This window comes from Ceratotherium simum, chromosome 8, assembly GCF_057802395.1.
Source record: "Ceratotherium simum simum isolate JZ-2026a chromosome 8, ASM5780239v1, whole genome shotgun sequence".
NCBI classification, from domain to species: domain Eukaryota; kingdom Metazoa; phylum Chordata; class Mammalia; order Perissodactyla; family Rhinocerotidae; genus Ceratotherium; species Ceratotherium simum.
In genome coordinates, this window is record NC_141907.1 from 58,916,683 (window position 1) to 58,936,846 (window position 20,164).

At 38.9% G+C, this 20,164-nt stretch overlaps 1 long non-coding RNA gene across 1 annotated transcript in view; it reads left to right on the top strand.

The window, feature by feature from the left end:
- The first annotated feature begins 248 nt into the window (after window positions 1–248).
- The window catches only part of LOC147916478 (uncharacterized), a 44,981-nt gene continuing 25,065 nt past the window's right edge, over window positions 249–20,164 (top strand). Inside the window, exon 1 of the long non-coding RNA XR_015553006.1 lies at window positions 249–395. This is a non-coding gene — a long non-coding RNA (uncharacterized LOC147916478). The remainder of the gene's footprint in view (window positions 396–20,164) is intronic.

Sequence of the window (20,164 nt, forward strand, 5' to 3'; positions counted from 1 at the left end):
TCCCGAAGCAGACCCAGTCTCTCCACGGCGGGAGCCACACACTCCACTGCCGCCCCACACTCTCCACCAGCTCCTTGTGCACACCCTGCCCCACTGAAGTCGGCTCAGTGGCCAGGCTGCAGAGAATCCAGTCACCAATCTATGCAGGCCCACAAGTTGCCTGAGGGCTTGTTGTTGGGTGGGGCCAGTCTCTAGGGTGGGCTGCCTGCCCTGGCTGAGCTGGATTAAATCGGTGCTCTAGTGGGTGGGGCAGACTTGGGCTAGCAGGCCTCAGGGAGAACTCCAATGGCGTCTGTCTCAGCACACCCACACCAGGCCACAACAATGGCCGCCGCCAATGTCCCAGTCCCTGGAGAGGTCTCACCTCTCACCGAGATGCACTCAGAGCCTATCAGGTGAGTCTCTTTTCACCAAAGCACTGTGCACCTTTCTTTCTGGTGATTTTAGGATGCTTTCTGAAACGGGTGAGTTTGCTCATGGGCCCTTTAAGAGCCGATTTTAATGTCTTTGTGAACCGGGTTTTCTGGGGGTACTCCCCAATGTTCTAGTTGCAGGCAAAGTCAGATATTATGCCGCTGGTCTCTATTGTGCTGGGTCCACAAAATGCCCACAGTGGGGGCGCTCCCCGGCTCAGGGCCCCGCCCCTCCAGGGAGGCTGCGTACCTGTGAGCTGCTCCCGGCGGCGGTGAAGCTGGCAGCTTGTGAAGGCGGCGTTCTTCTCTCCAGAAGAGCGTTTCCGCCTCTTCTACCTCAGTTAGGATTGTCCGTTGTTGCAGAAGTTCCTCTTATCCAGTTTTCAGTTCTGTCCCGGGGTGATTTTTCCACGAGTAGTTGTCAACTGGCTGTGTCCGCGGGAGGAGGTGAGTTCAGAGTCTGCCTACGCCGCCATCTTGACTTCTCCCCCTAAGTATACTTTAAAACCTAACATAATGCGTAGCATGTAGAAGATGCTCATTATATGTTTGTCAAATGTGAGAATCAACAAATGAATGAATGCCAAGCTCTGTCCTAGACATGTTACATGTATATGTCTAATTGTTAGAAAAATTCTGCAAGGTAGGCATTCTCTCCATTTATGAAGGAGGAAAGAGAGATTCAAAGAGGTTAATAAAACTGGCCCAAGGTCACAACACTATTAAGTTACAAGATTTGGATTCAATTCTATGTCTATCCAACAAATTGCATATTTTCTCAATTTCTTGGGTTCCTGAACCCAAGAAATGAAGGGTTTCACAACAGAAAAAGGAATATTGAGATTTATGGATAAAAACATGCTAGGAGAGATCTTTGTCTCTTTTCTTACTTTCACCGTTCTCTTGTTTGCTTTCTTTTTATTTTTCCCCTCCACTTTAGTTACCAATAATGTAGAAGCAAGCCTAGACCACACCTAGTAGAGTTAACGTAGTTGGTGGTGGAAGTGACAATGAAAAAAAGAGACTAGGCATCAAAAAGGAAACAAGAAAGGAAGTAGCAGAGAATATAAACACATGGATTCATAAATATTATTATGTCAAAAGAAGCACTTCTGATTCAATCACTGCTTTGTAGTAAGGTTTCTAACAAATATGAAAGATGGTATCTTCAGATTTTTGTGGAAGTTTTTCTTAAAAGTATTTTATATTCAATATTTTTGTTTTCACAATTTCTCTTGAGATTGAAAAATGATGATTCAGTAGATGCACTAAAATAACCCTCTTTGAAATCAATATTATTTTCAGATTGCAAGCTTGTTAAAGATACTGTCCTTAGCTGATCATCTTGCTATGATTTATCGTACTAAGATCCAAACTTTAAAACTCTAGAAGTGTTGGATTTATTATACACTATATTTAAGTTTCAAGTACTTGGAAAATTAATTTTATTTAAAAACGCAGAGACTTTTTCAAGTGACTACACTGCTTAAATTGCATTGGAAATGAAAATAGGGCAAAAAGTGTAAATGAAATAGAATATCTTTTTGAGACATTGTGGTATTTGTGTGATATTTGTTGATGGTGTGGTCAGGTCATGGAAGCAATTAAAAAAAAACTTAGAATTTTTTGTCCTAACATCCACCAATACAGCCTGCCTCAGTTATATTTAAAAGAGTCAATTTAGTGTTATCTAAGATAAAATGTGGTTGATTTCCAAAAAATTATGCATTTGATTTCTCCCAACCTATGAATTAAAATAATAAATATTTTTATGCATTCAACTTGAGAGCTAGAAAGAGAAAAAAAAAACTTTTCTTGTAAAACAGGAGGAAGTAATTCATAAATATAAAAGCAGAAATTAATTTAGGTTAATTGAAAAGAAAAAAGAAATCAAATTAAGTGATAATTATCTTAGGATGTGTCACTCAGGGTCTATAAGAAGTCTACTCAAGGTCATGGGTTCTTTCTCCCGTTTGATGCCAGGTCTAAGACATTATGTCTCTGTCCTGATATTTTACCTATTTTCTCACTTGGATGACATTTGAGTTTACCAATTATCTGCCACTTAAATAAGAGATTTGGCTCTTTTAAGTTAATGCTGCTGGTTAAAATAAGATTAACATGGGTACCTGTGATTTGGAATGTACCAGTAAGGACTTCATTTCTCAGGAATCTTTCTTAAACTGTATCCCCATTGGGATTGCATTTGGCTGCATCAACAGAAACCTGACTACACTGGTTTAATGAAATAAGGTCTTGAATTGGGTTCCCTAGAAACAGATTCATAGATGGAGAGTTGCATTTGGAAGATTAATTGGGAAGTCCTCTCTGGATATACACTTGTAAGAAAGTGAGGAAGGCAGGACTGGGCAGAGAAAAAATAGATCTGCCATCTTCTTAGAACTGACGCCTCAGCCAGTCCCACGGTGAGTTCTGGAGCTGAAATGACCTTTCAGTCGTCCAAAATTGAGGCAAGGGATTTAGGCTTTTGCGTTCCTACATCAAATAGTCATTGACTACAAGCTATCCTCTTTGAGGTGACATAACCTTAGACACAGCAATTCCATACAGCTAAGAGCTATTCCCAGTGAGGGACACATCTATGAGTAGTTAGTAGTACTGTACTGTAAGTACTGTAGCTGTACTTCTCAGCAGATGAGGATTGCTATGTCACCCTGAAGAGGGGCTCTGGGCTGAATGCCACAGCATGCAAGGACACTGCCAGAGTATCCTTTCCTGCTCAGACCCACTTGTTTTCATAGCAAATTTGCCCAAATGGAAACAGCTTCTCCAGGATGCTCTCATTTCCAGGGGAAATATAAAAGGAGCCAGCAAGTGTAGGAACTACATTTCAAGACTGTAATTGGTCTCCAAACAATAACTGATGCTTATCACTCCCCCTCTTCCACCACAGTCTAGATTCCCTCACTTCTAGCTGGTACCTCTGCTGCTGGGGCAACCCACACCCTCATCCCTGAAGTGTTTGAATTCCAAGTTACCTTGCCGTTTTGTAGGCCATGGCTGCTGTTCTTGACTGTTCACCATTAAAACTGGGGATGGGAGCACCAAGAGACATCTCAGTGGATTATCTGAGCACCAAACATATTCTTCTCTGCTCCCCACCCAAGCCTAGCCATGACTAGACTACATGGCTAACCTAAGTTGCAAGGACTCACTCTCTGGTGCTTGAGGTATGAGGGAAGGAATAAACTATGGGGTTGGGTAGCTGTTACTGAGCGCTGTTGAGTCATTGAAGAGAGATAATGAGCAGTGCAGGGCAATAAATCAAAATTCAAGGTAAAAGGAAAAAGCCAGAAGGTGTCCTGGCAGCATTTAATATAACCGATAATCTTGTGCAGATGAGAGACAGACAAGAGTTAAAGAACACACTCAGGACTTAATTATAAGAGTAGCAGAGCTTCACGGAAAGCTGAATTCTCAATGCTAGCAGGTCCCCCATGTCAAGGTAAGGACCATAATCAGGAAGGAGTAGGACACAGAGACTTTGTTGGGATGGAGATATCTAGGTAGATGCACTGAGAATCTTAAACTCCCAAATATCCATGAACATACGGGACCTGCATAAACAGTCAACTCCATCTTATACAAAGATACCAGGCCCATTTTTTAAGATTGTGCATAGGCCTCAAATAAGGCAGGAGGCTTACAAGGCAATACTTGTCCCCTCAAGATCTACCTCCACATTCCCACCTGGCAACCAAGCCAATAACAAGGATAGAATCCCAGCCTAGCCCAATTTGGGATAAGGGAGTAAAGGGACTTTACATCGAAGTTGCTACAGTATCTGGCTGATATAACTTGAAAGGAGCTTGGAAATTATGCAATGCATTGTCTCTAGAGGGTTCTAGATCAAGGGAGTGAAACGTTAAGTTGGATAAGGGAAAGTCAATTGAAATGGGAGAATTTTGTCATAACATAAAGATTTAATATACAGGCAAAGACTCTGGGAGTTAATACTTCACTAGTGTGGCTTTTGGAAGCTTGACAAAAAGCAATGGATCACTATTAGTGAAATATAAATGGCAGAAATGCTGTGCTAGATGGTGGAGAAATGGATAAAAATGCTCAGAAAAATGGACACATAGAATAGGTATATTACAAAAAGCTAGAAAACCCATCCGCCAAATATGTTCTGCAGTAGGATCAGAGGAAACTACATTTACCAAAGGGATAAGGAAAGCAGTGGTGAGAGGGGCACCGGCATTCTTGAGAAGCTCAGTGGTGGTATCCTCTGTAGGACAGGGGTGAGGGTAGGAGATGCTATTAGAGAACTAAGATCGCATAACAATGGAGGCCAGGTGGTGGTACTTAACCATCAGAATGCAAAGTAGGTGCAATTATTGCAATGAGAGGTGAGGTTAAAGTGGTAGGTAGGACTGGCCCGAACTATGGAGAGCTATGGAGATGGTTCAAAATGTATGGTCTTCCTAGAGGCACGATGGATAGGCAGTCAACACATGTAGTCCTTAATTTATATAATGACAAGAAATTAAGGAGGAACCGTTAGGAGATTGAAGGAAGCTGCCCAATAAAAATGTCACAATCCCTGGCCCAGTTTCCAGATTTGAATTAGTTTCCAGACCCAGAGCCCATTGACTCAAGGAGAGGCTAGATCCCTATAAGGAAAGACTCTGAAACACCTATGGCATTTACTTGGATGACTGTGAATTGGGGAAAGAATAATACCAGGTTGTTTCAAGGATTATTGGACATAGGGTCTCAATTGACATTGATACCCAGATATACCAAGTGCTGCCATACCCTCATCATTACCAGTGGAGTGGCTTGTGTTCAGCTCACAGTATATCCACTGGAGCAACAGGCCCACCTGGCAGACATTTCCTTGAAAGATGTATGCATATTGAAATGGACATATTTGGAAGTTCACAGAACCCCCACATGAGTTCCTTGACCTGTGGAGTAAGAATTATCCTAGCAGTGAAAGCTAAGTGAAAATGTCTGGGGGGCTGGCCCAGTGGCGCAAGTGGTTAAGAGCTCGCGCTCCGCTGTGGTGACCCGGGGTTCACCTGTTCAGATCCCGGGTGAGCACCGATGCACCGCTTGTCAGGCCATGCTGTGGCGGCGTCCCATATAAAGTGGAGGAAGATGGGGACGGTTGTTAGCCCAGGACCAGTATTCCTCAGGAAAAAGAGAGGATTGGCAGGTGTTAGCTCAGAGCCAATCTTCCTCACAAAAAAAAAAAAAAAAGAAAAAGAAAATGTCTGAAACCGGCCCCCTCCATAGTCTTGCCCTAGGGCTATACTAAACTCTCTTACCCTCTTTCTTCATATAGTCTGAAGGGATCTAATTGTCTGGATGTTCTGCAGAACATTACATTGATCTATTATATCAATGACATCACGTTAATTAGATCAAGGCATACAAAATACGTACATTCCAGAGGATAGGAGATAAACCCATCATGTCAGAGAACTTTTGGGGTTCAGTGGTCTGGAGCAGATTACTGAACACAGAGTGAGGATGAGGTGTGTAGGAGCACATCATTTTACAGTATTCCCACCATGCACAAAGAATGGATATAAATAACGTCTAAAGCAGAGAATAAAATATAGCAAAATAATTAGAAAGTAGTAATCTTCTAGTACTTATAACTTTTGTTGTAAATATAAATTACTTAATTATAACTTTATGTAGCTTAATTTTTAATCATGGCTGTGTTTAACACAATTTTGGCTTGTAAAATTCCTGAAACTTTAACAATCAGCTCCTGTGAGTTGGTTCAATTTGACCTTGGATCACTGGCAGAGAGAGAATATTTTACCCTCCTTCTTCACTTGCCACGACTACCCATTACCAATTAGGGTAGAGGGCATGGAAGATTCCCATAAGATAAAAAACGCTTTCATAATCCAAGGTGCGCAACCTGTTAAAGCTAGCCCATACCACGAAGACCCAGGTGGCTTGCTTTCACCAAGCCATCTTCTTTTGTGCTCCACTTCTCTTGACACGTACTTTGCTCCTTATCATGCTTGGAATTTTTGAAATTTTTTTTAAATTTCTGAGTGATGCATTTACTATTGAAATGTGAACATACTCATGTCTATGCTGTTCAAACATTACAGATGATGACTCTGTTGAGTAAATGTTTCTAGAGAGGAAATGGAAAAACTCCACCAAAGCAATTGCAAATTATTCCAATTTCCTACACTCCGAGAAAAATAAGAGAAGTGAGGGGAAGAACCATGAGGATAACTGGGGGTAAGGCCGATAACAGGCAACAAGGATCCCTGCTCTGGGCTCTGCACTTGAGAGGGCCCCGCTTAGGCATGCAGCCATGCCCCTCTCGCTGAGCCAAGTCTACAGGGCCAAGGGAGGTGGCCACCAGAGTCCATGTTTTCCTCTTCTAGACCACACTTCATGCTCAAATGGCCCTGAGCCCATTTTAGGGCCTTGCCGACCTCTTCTTCAGGTTCTTCCTGCTTCTGCACGCCTAGACTAGATGGGTAGCCAAGAGGTTAGTGGTTGCCTAGTGGGGAGGGGTGGGGTGGAACTTGAACTTGCAGGCTGGCTGTCCAAATGCATGCACATGAGATCCTTCATGGTGTGAGACAAAGCCAAGGTGAGAAGAGAAGGGCCAGGCCACAAGCCAGACCTCCAACTGTAGTCTTGCCAGGGACACCAAATGGTAGAGGTGAGCCTGGGGAAGAGTGTTCCAAATAGATCAGCAAGTAGAGAGGCCCTGCTATTTCTCATCCTTAGTGTCAATCTTCTCAGCACCACCTCAGAAATCACTGTGCCTTTTCTCCTGACCCCATAGATGAGTAATCTTTTCTGTCTGTCTGATCTGTGAGGAAAGGTGGTACCACCACAACCAACCCCACCCTTCCCTGGCCTGGTTCCTGTCAAAGCTACTCTTCTAGGGGTCCACACCCAGAATTTTTTTTTTTTTTCTATCAAATCTCACTTCCTAGTTTTGTTACCCAAGGGAATTCTGCCCATTCTCATGTTTAATTAGGTGTTTATTGTGGGCCCCTCATAAGATCCAACAGTGCTCCATGCTCAGTTTTCCTCTATACACCTAGTGAAGCTTGCTTTCTTTGGAATTTCTCAATCCTCATTTACCCTGATTTAGTGTCTCCGATAGTCATCAATTAGCTCCAAGGCACATATGTACCTTATCAATGTGCATTGTTCCACACTGACTCTGACAGGACCCCTGTGGTCATTGGCAATTGCTCCCACAGCCAAAAAAGAGCTGATTTCAGAGTCACTGCCATCCACTGATGAGCCTATACCCTGGTGTCTCATCACTGTGCTTACTGCTCTGCTCAGCTCTCTGGGGTCACCAACTCTTTCATACAAGAAAAAGCAACAAGGCATTTTATGGATCTGTTGCCAAATCCCATAATTTTTATATTATTTGAAGTCAGTGAGATGAGCCCAAGAAATCTTACCTTTACTTAGAAAGCTTGCACAGCCTCAGGAAGAGAAGTGATAAAAAAAATCGAGAGAGGCGTTGAAATCTAAGCCATCATAGTCTTTTTAAGAGTAGACTAACTTCCTCTATGGCTATATATATATATATATATATATGTATATGAATATGAATATAAATACAAATATAAATAGATATATAGATGTAAAATAGCATATAGGAACATAATTGAGAGCAATGAAAAAGGGTAGCATGAAATTCCAGAAGAGAGACCCTTTGGAGTGAACCAGAATATAACACATCTGTATTCTTCCCTGACAAAGAGTGAATGTCCCAAAAATGAAAGCAATCTTGATAAGCAGAGCTCTTAGATGTCTCGTCCCAGTGCTCCCATAATTGCTCCGACTATCTCTAGTGAACTCTATGAACCGCTGGGTAACTGTCCTCTGAAAAGGCTTCCTCTGTTGTCTAATTCAGAATGTTCAAGTTTCCACACTGCCTTTTCACTGGAGTCTTCCTTCTGGTCAATTTTTTGAGGAATTAATTCAGCTTAATTTTAGCATCACACAGGGACAGTTGTGCCTCTCTAAATAAGTTCTTTTAAAGCATCCGGTAAAGGAGGGAATTCTCTGTAGGACCTTACTGTCGCCAATTGCTTCCCAGTCGTAATCATCTTTGAAGGGAAACATCTGCTGTTGCCTTCAGGGTGCGTGCTTGGGTTTGTTTTTCTCTGGTCTCGCACAGCACTCTTTCCCTTCTCATTTATTTGTGATTGTGGTGGAGAGGTATTTCATGATACTTTTTCCCCCGTCAGGGATAAAACCCATGTAATCTAATCAATGAACAGTCAGTGTTGATTCACTTCGTAGATTCCTATTTGTCCTGCTGACATTGTTTGTAACCATTTGTAAGCATTTTGCTTATGTTCTCTTTTCTTCATTGTTTCAAACAGAAATTTCAAGTGAATAGAGACCAAGTTATAGCCTTCCCCCTGTTATTCTGAAATCTAAAAAAAATAAACTTGCTACATCTATGTAACTTCATTAGCTGTGGCAGCAAATTGATAGGATGTTGAAAACTAACTTTGTAAGATTGTCACAGAATGACTAATGTGGAAATAAACCATGGTTATAAAATTTACATTTTACTGGTAGTTCACTGAACCAAATTAAAAAGGGAGTAAGATTTATTATAATTACTGATATTGATACTTTTGGTACTTGTAGTTAGAGACCAATAAGTTTTAAGGCTATTTCCTATTGAATATTTATATTATTTATACCACAGCCATTTCTTCAAAGGCATTAAGGAAAAAAAGAAAGCATTTTAAAAAAAGGTAGGGATATATATATAAATTTAATAAAACATACTATGTAATTTAAAATTAAGCCATTTGTCTTGACCATTTAAAACTTCAAGTAATGCTGCTTTTTTTTCTTTTTATAAACTCAGATGTACAGAGTTTAATTAATCATAATCTTTGGTTCATGACACACTCTCACCATTGGTCTATGTATGGCCCCCTTGGTAAATACATATGGATATATTTTTGATAATAATAGGCCCATGTATTCCTATACTTATCATGTTAAACTAGCATTTTAACAAAAACTTATGTCTCCCTGTGATTCTTGCTCATCCTATCCCCCTTCAACTTCCACTCAAGGTAACTGTTTTCCTGAATCCTTTGCATATCATTCTCTTGCTTTTTTAAAAATAAAGTTTTATTTTAAATATATTTTGATATATTTTTAGCTCTCTATTAAACTATTTTAACTAAAACATTGTAACCAAAACTTTTAAACATCATGGGCTGATGGCAAAAGTGAGAAAGTGCCAGCCAAGCCAAGCTTCTTGCTATGTCCACTCTATGGTCAGTAAGAACACTTGGTGCAGGTTCTGAGTGCAGGTGGTGAGAGGATCTCTGTTGTGTAACAGTGAGGGGTCAACTTCCCAAATGGCACTTGGAAATTTGAATGATGCCACATTCCTGCACACATGCCTTTGATAGTGCCCTCTCACAGTGACCCTGGTCTTGACCATGTGACATGCCTTGGCAAATGTGAAGTACAAGTTTGACTCAAACAGATACTTGAAAAAAGTACTTGCACATTTCCTTTCCTATCCTGGAACCCTGTCTCTGCCATGAGAACATGCCAGAGCTAGCCTACTGGAGGGATGTGAGAAACACATGAGAAGTCATCCTAGCCAAGGCTCTCTCAGATCAGTCATCTCCAGTCAACATAATGGCTAATTTCAGAACTATGAGCAAGCTTACGTAGGATCAGTCAAGCCTAGCCCAGACCATAAGAGACCACCTGCCTGCCTATCACCTGGCGAGAAAAATTAATGGTTATTGTTGTTGTTGTTTATAATTTCTAATTAGCATACCCCTCAAAGAGGTCTTCTTAGGTCACTAACCTGCAATTGCTGGGCAGTGGTCTCTCGCTCCCAACCTCCACCAATGCTTTTTGGACAAGTGTTCTAGGATAGTTTTCCAGACTTTTGAGCTAATGTCTTCTACACTTATTTTTCCTACCCACAGTTCCCTGTCTGATTTTTCTGTCACAGCTTCCTAATCTTTCTATCTCTATCTCGCAGTAAATTCTCCTCTTTGCCTTCTCAATAGATCTTGATGGCACATCATAACCAGACCCAAATGATTAACTACCAAAAAGCTGGCGTGTCTTTCCTTGAAGGCAAAGAGATAGGCTTAATTTTCAAATGCTCCCAGAAGTGAAGACAGTTCTTTGGTGTTGGGGTGGGAGTAAGAGGAATGGGGAGAATATTGAATGCCCAGATTCTTCTAATGCATCAAAGAGAGTAAGAAAAACAAAAAAGATAACCAAATGAGAACAGAATGAATATTTCTATCTTTCTACACAAGTACTCCTTGCAAGTGTGTGTAATCCAAATTTCATGTCAATACTAATGACTCATATTTTAAAAGGCTTCATCCCCCTATGACGTTTTACCTATTTATGTTTACTAATGCTCACAGAGTGTGTCACATGTATCACAACCATTCCATCAGTCACGCTAACTACTTGGAATCTGACCCATTCTTCCTGCTCCCACTCACACATTGACGTCTACTGCCTAGAGAGTTATTTGAGGCTGGCTTAACTCTGGAACTATGGTGGGAAGCACAGAAAGAATTCTAATGATCGTGCCAAGATGACTATCTCCTGATTCTTCTGATGTTACCAACCTCAGGGTGCTATATTTGAGCAGAGGTGGGGGAAATATTCTTCTTCCTACTACTGTCTACACACAGATACTTGTGTGCTGCCAAAGAAGTTCTTTTTGTCCCGACGTCAGGATTTTGCTTGAAGTCTCTCTTTCCATAAGTCTCAGAAACAAGTCCACAACATTTTGCCAGAAGACAAATACTTACAACAGATACCTTGCTGCCCTCTGCATCCCCATTTTATCCCATTTTCCTCTTTTTTGGCAGTCAACCTCTCCCACATTAGTCAATTCATGCAAATAGATATCTTCAGACCACCCACTATATTAGCTCATTAAATTTTCTTGTGTTTGCATGAATCTCAGTGGTAGATGCAACTTGGGCTCAAAGTGGGATGAGACCCCCCTTTATATTGCCTTAGGAGAGCTTTAATATGCTATTACTGTAGACCGCACATTAATACTATTCTTTCATCTTCATTCTCTTACCAAATGATCAGATCATCATAGAAATGGATAGGTCTGAGTTGTTTCCAATATCTCATTAAACTTTTTAGTCATCAACCCTCTGGGCTTAAACTGCAAAGGAGGAAAGGAACTCAAATAACCTCCCACATCTCCACTCCACAACAAACCTACCACACCTGCATAGTGTCTGGCACATGGAAGGCACTTAATACCTGTTTGATGAATGAAGGAATGTGCAAACACCTCCCTACCCATCCACAACTTTGGACTCAAGGAACAAGAAAGAAGCAGAAGTGGAAAAAAGAAAAAGACAAAGAAAAAAATGGCAAGAATGACTAATTCAAGTTGCATGGTGCCCAAAGAATTTGCAAACACTCAAATGCAGGAGAGGGTGTGATAGTTGTTCCATTTGTCAATAAGTATTGGTTGAAATTCTTTGGAATAAATGTCAAGTTGAGATATGAAGTAAAGATGGAATGCAACGCCTGCTTCAAATAATCTTCAACATTTGAAGGAATATGTTGCTGTGTTTATCTGCATCTCGCTTACCTTTCACTGTGGCCAAGACACTAGGAATTCTGTTTAATTTATCAAATACAGTATCTGGTAACTAATTTTTGTTGTTGTTAATCAAGATTGAATTTATTTTGCCAATGGCTGAAATTTATGTATTTATGGAAAATCAAGTACTCATTTCTAAAGGCCCGTCCTCCCAGTAGGGGGAGCTATAATGCTTGTAGACTGGAACAAACAATCCTGACTCTGTTTCTCTTTCTAAATCCTGGCACAGTAATGGAACTGTTGAAGCTTAGACTAGAGATATCTTGCTGTGATATTTGTGTGGTACGTTGGTTCTCAGCCCTCATTGGGCATCAAAATCATTTATATTATTTTTTAAAGTTGCAGATACTTAGGGGTGTACCTAGGAAATGGGTATTTTTAAAAAATACTCCAGTGATTCTGTTACAGCCAAGATTAACAACCTCGGGCCTGGTAGAGGAAAGAAAATACGTTCAGAAGTAAGAATATAGAGGAGCAGTAATATAAAATAAAAGCCTTTTATAATAAGCATTTGTGCATTTCAACATTTAATCTAATACAAAACTTGAACTGCAAACACATTGTTTCTCATTTAGAAAAATATGGTTCTTTTTTGCCTAATTTTGGGAAAATAAGAAATTTTGGTTTTATTTTTTAAAAATCTCTGTCTCATGCCTAAGATGTGTTGAATTTTGAAGAGCAACCAGGTATTATAGACAGTATGTTAGTATAGTCTCTCACTTCTCCCTGCCTTTTCCAATAAATTGAAATTTTCCAGAAGCAGCAAATGAATACAATGATTTCTGGAAGCTCTTTTCAGTTGCCCAATGACAAGCACTTTTCATTTTCTGCAGCTATTAAAAGACAGATCATTACGATACAGAAAAGGTTATCTTATTGTAAGCCCACAACTTGAACAAGACAACGGTGGCAGCCACTTCAGGGTTAGCTTCAATTTCCACCTTGATTTGTGGTTATCATGGTTGTGTATGAAACACCCAAAACGTCGCTCCCACCATGACATTGCCAGCAGAGGTTCATCTACTGTGAAGCTGATAAAACTTAACCTCTGAGCTTCTCACTTGCACGGGCCACCCTAATATTTCATGAGGGGCCCCAGAAACGTGTTTAAAAAAATTGCAAAATGTAAGATATACACTGCAATTGGCTAAGACCACTGACTCTTTCCCCTCCAACTTCTGTGTCACACTTCCTCTTATGTTGGGTGGTATTGGAAGAGCCGCAAGCATTTTGGGGATCTGGCTAAGGGAGATTTGAGGACAGTTTTAGTTTGGTTTAGTGGGATATAGATATGTAATTTACAGTCATTTCCATGTATAGTTAAGTTATTGGTAGCAAGGTCTCATATGCTAGTAAGTGGCAGAGCTAGGATTCACACCTGGCTTTGTCTGATTCTGTAATGCTCTTGACACTTCCATTAGATTGCCTTTCATATGCTTAGTGATCCATCTGTAGACCTTTATACGATTGTCCATCTTCAAGCTCCTGCCAGGAAGTGATAGTATTTCCCTATTCCTCTCTGGTTGTGAGATTTTTTTTTTTTTTTCACTTTTTTGCCTTTTCCCCCTCCTGTCTTACCTACACACTATACTTTATCCATATTGAACTGCTCATCTTTATTGGAATAGAACTTTGCTCGTTCTTTTCCCTTGGCTAATTATTATGTTTTACTGGTTCTTATTGATTTCCTGTTGATTTGACCTAAAACACTAACGTTGACAAAGGTAATATAGAACTAACATGTCACGACAATGAGGATATCAAGACACATTAGTTAATGGGTGTCAATTCAAAGAGTGTTTACAATTAATCATTAGAGGTACACACAAAAACTTGAAATGTTACAGCTCATGTGTGGAAGAAATATGAAAGAACTTTCTCCAAATTTGACAACAATTCTAAAAATTGAGAACATTTCCAATAAGTTATGAGGCTGAAAGAAAATTTTCTATTAGTAATAAAAAAGAAATTTTTATCAATCATTCTAGAAGAAAAATTAAATTATCCTTTTGTCCTTCACATAGAAGATGTTTTTTTACAAAATCATCTTCTTAGGAAAAGGCAGTGTGAATTGTTAGCATGTTATTTTTCTAGATGTTGTAATAATGTATGTGCTAAGTGTCCACTTTGTAATTTGTTGTAATTTTTATTTTGAATAAATATTCACTTTTGTAACCTAATATTTTACACATAATTGTGTATTCTTTTTTTAAAAGGGAGCCCCCTAAATTTTATAAGCTTCAGGCCCCACAAAACTTAGAACTACCCCGATTGCCAGTAAAATGTTTAATTAATAAAATGTGTGGTATCAAGTTAAATGAGGGTCTGTTGACTCATTTCAAAAGCCCAAAATGTCAATTACTTGATGAATTATTAAAAATTAATATGTAGTAGAAAGTTCGCCTATGTTGCCTGTTGCTATTTCTAAAGCCATGTATCCACATCCACTTTCTATATTCTGTCTCTTTACACAAAAGCACTGTGCTGAAAGGGTGACAATATAGGTGATGTGCACTCTTATTCCAGATGCGCAAACATGTGGGTATTTTAAGTAACAAGGGGCTGCAATCCACTTGAAAAATAAACCATCATGAGTACCAGTATTTGGTATATTAGTTGTTCTCTAAAGGGAAATGATATAAATGCCATGAAAATATATTGCCACTTTTACTACCCTCCCCATACCACTGACTGATACTTTGGATGGCTGTATACCAATAGCTAACATTAGAAGGAAAATGAAAAACCTTACTTAAAGAAACAAAAAGAAAATAGGACCAGATAATAAATGGAAGAAAAGATAAGTAGTTAAATATCATACATATGAGGGAAAGTCTCTTCAAATGTATGCCACACATATAAGTATATATACTTATATACATTTATTGCAAATGTATTGATATAAAGGATGCGTGGCAAACAATTTACAGATAATATTAAGATATATAAGACCTTGTTTAAATTCTATTTTGCCAATTAACTCTCACAGAATGAATGCTTTCTTTGATTTTTGTCTGACTCATTTCTGTAGCCAAACCTATGGTTACAATTGAGGAGTAAGTGTAGTTTGGACAGGATTGAAGGTTGATATTTTCATTTATGTTAATAAATAAAACAAAAATAAACAATGAAGAGGTATGTTGGAAGTTCACTAGTTCACCAATTATGTAAGAAAATTTTTGACTGCATAAGATAATAGCTTTTGAATACAAAAATAAAAATTTTTGAAGCAAAAATATTTCCTCAATGTTTGATGCTATCCACATTGTGATGTCTACAGACATAACAAACTTCTAAGTTTAGTCACCTTTATTAACATTTTCTCCATCGCTTTCTTAAGTCTAGATAATCAACAAAACAATAAACCAAGACATGATTTGCATTTGCCAGTTTCTGTGTTGGAAATACTCCCACTATGGTCAATTTCAATCTTAGTGTTGAGAAGAGACGTACAGTAACAAACCTTTATATAGTATTTCTACCATGTGGACACAGTAGATGTAAATAAACTCAAGAGTATAGATAATAGTAAAATGTAATGAAATAACTAAGTAGAAATGAGTTTTAAGTATTTATTATCTTTGTTTTTAATTTAATTTATTTAATGGTACATTTATATGATTTAATTTTTAGTATCAACAAGTGTAAAATTATTGAAAATTTAACAATCAGCTCTCACAAGCCAGTAGGAGCCAGCTGCAGAATTCCACTGTGATTGTTACATTAAGAAATAAATGAGAAAATTAAAAAAAGAAATTTAATGTTAATGTATTCAATTAGTATATATTTTGTAAATCAACTCTGTGCCAAACATTGGGATTATAGAGAAGCATCGGCTCTATTGTTTGCTGTAAATAAAATGACTATATCATGTGAGCCACAGAAACTTAAGCAAGAACCTATACAACATAGTGAAAATTGTTACAATCCCAGTGTGTAAAGAGTGTTATGGGAATCCCTTTGAGAAAGCAAGTTGCAAGAAACTCTGTGGAGTAGGGTTGGTTATACCTAGTTGTGGAGGAACAGAAAGTGAAGGAAATAATATGAGTAAAGAAGATATGAAAAACCTTGACAAGTGTAGTGGGGTTCTTAAGACTGGGCTAGTGAAGAGAAAAATCCTCTGGAATCAGTGGAAGGGTTAGCCTTCAGGTAAAATAAATGAGAGAAAAAATATTTTAAAGTTAATGCAGGTTACTTAAAACATAAAATAAAAGAAATTTCCAATTTTGAAGTATTAAGAGGGAGAAGAATATAATACTTGACTAGCAAGGGTATTTGAAAAGAGAAAGGAGAAATTCACGTGAAGACAAAGAGTCATGGCCATTGCAATAAATAGCTAATTAAACACAGAACCCCAACAGATGTTGGATTTTGAGCACTACTATTTTTGATTACCAAAGGAAAAATAAATTGGGGGGGGGTAAAAGGATTTTATTTATTAGAAGCATGAAAATATACTAAAACTTTTCACCACTTTGTCTTCTTAGCCTTATTTTCTGTATCTTGGTGATATTCCTATTGGAACAAATATTATATATCTCTAAAACAGGTTCTTATGTCTTATCCTGAACATAAGATTAGCTGTAGAAAATAAAAACATTAACAGATTTCAAGAGAAAGGAAGAAAGAAAGGAAGGAGGGAAGGAAGGAAGGAAGGAAGGCAGGGAGGGAGGGAGGAAGGAAGAAAGAAAAGAAAGAGAGAGAGAGAGAAAGAAAGGGAGCGAGAAAAGGAGGGAGAGAAGGAGAGCGGGAAGAAGGAAGGGAAGGAGGGATGGAGGGAGGTGGAGAATGAGGGAGGGAGCAAGGGAGGACAAAGAAAAGAAAAGAAAAAAGAATTCTGCTATAAGAACAGACTACCTTAAAAGATTATCAAGAATTGGTGACTATTTCAAAACCCTAAAGTAAACTTGGGTTTTGTAAGTGAAATCTCTGACCTCAGTTCCAGAATATCAGATCCTCATGTAGAAGAGCAAATCTGAGGTCTGGATGGAAGCATCTGGTTCAGTTGACAAGTTCAGCCTGAGGTCCTAGGCAGTCTGCTGTGCTTTTACTTAGTGCAGCCTTACAAATGGCCCACTCACAGTTGACACCTGTCCGGCAGGCTGAACTCATTCAAAACACTCTTTAGACATGAGACATGCTCAAAGATGGGAACCAACTATTCATTTTAGCTGTCTTGATTAGACACTAATTAACCATTTTGGTTGGCAACCCTCAATTCAATTCCACTGAACGGAGTAAACATTTTGTTAAAACACGTCATCAGGATATTTCATATTACCACTGACATATGCTCTATTCTATTTCCCTCTCTCTCCAGGTTTTTTGGCTTCCTACAGATACCAAATTGTTACTCTTGGTTCAATGTCCTAAATGGTAACCTAAGAACTTGCAAACATTAAAGTAACTTCAAAAAATAGCTCACTCCTACGAAGTAGCTTAGATTTTCAGAAAATGGCAAAATGTGTCTTCTCTATGATTTATAGTGGGAATATGAAGTTATCTCTGTGTTTAAGTGTGTGTATCAGGAATATTTCAAAGTTGCAGAAGTTACAGTAGTTACAGTGTTCCAGTTAAGAAATCATGAGACCCGAATCGTTAAAAATTTAGGCCCAAGGTGAACCACAAAGCCAACATGACAGAGTAAGGTCTAGAATCTGAATCCAGATTACTTTCAGCTTGGTCTTCAGAGATTAAGGAGTCATTACATGGGATACAGGACTTTCTTCCCTTTGGAGAATAAATTATATGGCCAAATTTTCACCCTAGATTTTCCAGTGGTACTTGAAAGAGTCATTTTCATTTTCCTCCTAGCTTCACAACAATCTTTATTATTGTTCTAACTTTGTGCTTTTTGGTGTTTGTAATTTTATTGAACAAGATTGAGAAGTGTAAAATTAATGACCAGCAACTTATAGAATGTCTAAAGGCAGGACATGCCTAAACATTTTGAGGTTCCTCAATCCATTCGATTATCTTCAAAGAGAAGATCAAGAAGAAAAGATATAACCTGCTAAACAGACATGTTTCAAGAGATCAGGAGGGAGCTATTGTCAGATCCAGTCTGATGAAGCATTTCAAGATAAGGATAGAGCAAAGGTTGGAAAGAGCCAAGATACAACCTTCCTATAGTTCAGGTAGCCCTGGAAAGGAAGCCTCATCTTCAGGAAACCAGACAACAGGAAACTCCAAATCAGTTACGGATACCTTCTGGGGCCAATCAAGTCAATCCAAGTAAAGAGAGGGAAGTAATCTATTAGTCTGTTAGACATTGAAAGAAACATGTTTCATATGGCATGGGTGGTTGGAATAGAGTATTTGAATTAGTAGAAGGAAGATAGATCTTAAAAACATTTTTATTCTTAGAACCACCAAAACTTTTATATTACAAGTCAAAATTTCTTTCCCAGGCAGTCAGAGGGCCTGAAACCTTAAAATCTGTGGTTCTGGATTCAGAACTGGGAAGTGACATCAAGGAAGCCTAAATGAGAACAAAGCAAAGATTTCCAGTTTCTCATTCTTCCCCTCAATCCCCTGCTAGCCCATCCCAAATCCCGTCCCCTCTTTTGATTCTGGTGCAAAGAAGGTACAAATCAAAATGACTGATTGTTCAAATGACCTATCAGTAATAAGGTAGTATGCTTAAAAAGAGTATCCAGGTTCTAAGCCAAAGGATTTTAGACTGTGAAAGGAAGGAGGAAATGAAGTTCAGGTTCAAAAGTAATTGGGTAATGAAATCTGGAGCAATTCCCTGAGCAAACCGGGTAGCTTCCCCAGCTTTTCTTATATCCCATTGGACTGCGGGGCAGACGGTGCCCTAATGGCTTAACGCTAACATTCTGGAGCTGACTGTATGAGTGACACCTTTATTAGCAAGGTTAACAGTGCTTAACCCATTTTTGTACCACAGACCTCTTTGACAATATCATGAAAGCTTTTGATCCTCAATTCACTGCAATACACATGCTTATTTACATGCAAAATTGTGCATACATTCTCCTTAAAGTTCAAAGACCACAGCGCATGAAGTGCTGTAAACAATATTACTGCAAAAAAAGTCAAAACAAACATGAAACCAAGAAATAAACAAGTCAGTTGAAACAGGAGTGTTCAACTACTCATATCATAAAGAAAAAGCCGTGGAGTGGTACCCTAGTTGCAAATGGGTACCTCCCAGTTGCTGGTGAGAAGCAGTAGTCATGGCAACATTTGCACTTGTGAGTCTCTCAGCTCTCAGGGAAATGGTTTGATTTATACACCTATAATTTCTCACAACATCTGATGCTATGAAAGCCAGAAAGCTAATGAGAGGAAGGACTTGATGCTATTTCATGATTAGAACCAACATAGAGTCTGCCATCATCTTCCACAAAGCAACTGAGTCCCTGGCGAGGCGCCCCGGTAACAAGCATAAATACAGTGTGGAAGGAGAAGGCTGAATCCCAAGCTGGAGAGTGGCGCCCTCCAGGATTCCCTTTTGCCTTATTGGACACAAAAGGGTGAAGGAATGAAGAAAAGCTTTTGCCTTTCGGTCACTTGTGCTGGCAAGTCTGAGATTCCTTACTACCTGAGAAGGAAAGCCAGTTGGCCAAGTCACACTTCTCTGAACGGTGTCCTCACTGCCTCACCCAACTTTTCCACATGTGGCCTCATTTTGGTTTAATCTGGAACACAAGATCGAGAATATTTTTGACCAAATGATAAAATATAAGTGTGCACTTTGGTTTAAAAATGTCAATTCACATGAAGATTTTACAGTTGTCTTTATAAGTGGAGGAGAATTTTCTCTCAAACGACTTAGGGATTATAGAGAAGTGGGCAAGAGAGATTGAGAAAGCATGCACGAGCACTCTTACTATTTCTTGTCTTCTCTTTTAGGACAAACATTAGAAAAGACAACTCGTGTGTTGGGGGTGAAGTGACTCCTAAATTTGGGAAGCAACTATAATTTTTTTTTTTTCTGAGAGAGAAAACAGCATTTAAATTTCACTTTCTCGTTTAATTCTTCTTGTAATATAGAAAAAAAATCTATAAGAGTTCAAATCTTTCCCTAATACCTCCACAATAGCAAAGCACCTTTAAAGTCTGGTGTATTTTCTGCTACAACGTCAGGCCA